The following is a 1,621-nucleotide window of genomic DNA, read 5'->3' as shown; positions in this document are numbered from 1 at the left end:
TAGGAATATTTCCCCAGGGGCTGTAGAGTTGGATCAGTGGCTAAGAATATTGGTTGTTCTTCCAGAGGATCCGGGTTCAATTCCTAGCATCCACATGACAACTCACAGGTCTTTGTAGCTCTAGTTCTGGGAAATCTGACACTCTCAAACAGATATACATGCAGGCAAAACACCAATCTACATAAAATAAAAATAGATAGATCGGGGCTGGAGAGATGGTGCTTAGGTTAAGGATGCTCTTTCAGAGGACATGGGTTCAATTCCCAGTATCCACTTGGCAGCTCACAGTTGTCTGTAACTCCAGTTCCAGGGATCAACACCCTTACACAGACACGTATACAGTCAAAACCCCAATATGCATAAAATAAAAAATAAATTATTAAAATAAATAAATAATTTTTTTTTAAAAAAGAAATATTTTCTAGAGCTTTAGACCACCCATCCTGTTGGCTTTATATTGCTCCTAGAGCCATAGAAGTCATCTTCCTGCCCTGACCCCAGCTGGGCAGCCCTCCATCCTTAGGGACAAAGAAGTAACTGGGACCATTGAACAAGATGCGAGGCCACCTAGTTCAGGGTACCACCAAGGTCAAATACTCCTCACATGCTCCAACCCATGGACACCAAAGTCAGGGGACACCTAGCTGCTGTACTTTGGGTCTAGAGTGTCCCTAGGCCAGGGTGCCCCTGGGAAGTGTTGAAGCCTTTAGGAGGTGTGGCCTAGTTGGAGGAGGCTAGGTCACTGGGGTGTACTGTGGGACCCTGCTCCTTCTATGTCTTTGAAGCTCACTATGAAGAGAACAGCTTCCTCCGTTGAGCTTCCCTGTCTCAGCACAGAATAGCAACATGGTGACTGACCGTAGCTTGAGACTTCCAACGTAACGAGCCAAAGTAAACCTTTCTTCTTTTTAACTTGATTATCTCAAGTATTTTGTTATAGTCACAGAAAACTGATTATTAACATACCAGGCAAATGGGGAGACCAAGCACGCTTCTCCTGTATGGAGTGAAGTACTGGGAAGGTCTCCTTGGACAAGGAGAAGGCACAGTCAAGGTCAGACACAGCAGCAGCCTGACCTTGGCAAATACTGGTATTTCTAGCTTGACTCTTATATTCCTCTTTGGGGTAGTGCATAAAGATGACTTGGGAGAGAACCAGAGGGGTGGGGTGGGGGGACCAGGGCCGAGGCAGGTGGGTCTGGCCAGGAAGTTCAATAACCAGCACAAACCACTCCATCCTCCTTCAGCCTACAAAGTTCTAAAGACAGTAAACAATGTGGCTTGTTAAAAAAGTGTGATTCCCCAGGCTGGGGAGGTGGCTCAGTGGGTAGAGCACTTGCCTTTCATTAAGGAAGCCTTGGGTCCCATCCTTAACATTGCATAAAAATAGGCATAGTGATACACACCTGTACCTCAGATACTCAGGAGGTGGATGCAGGAAGATCAGAATGTCAGTTATCATTGGATACAGAGTGAGCTTGAGATCAGCCTGGTCTATGTGAGACCCTATTTCAGAAGAGAAGAAGAAGAAAAAGGAGAAGAAGAAGGAGGAAGAGGAAGAGGAGAAGGAGAAGGAGAAGGAGAAGGAGAAGAAGAAGAAGAAGAAGAAGAAGAAGAAGAA

This window comes from Mastomys coucha, unplaced genomic scaffold (assembly GCF_008632895.1).
Source record: "Mastomys coucha isolate ucsf_1 unplaced genomic scaffold, UCSF_Mcou_1 pScaffold5, whole genome shotgun sequence".
Taxonomy (NCBI): Eukaryota; Metazoa; Chordata; class Mammalia; order Rodentia; family Muridae; genus Mastomys; species Mastomys coucha.
This window is presented reverse-complemented; position numbering follows the sequence as displayed.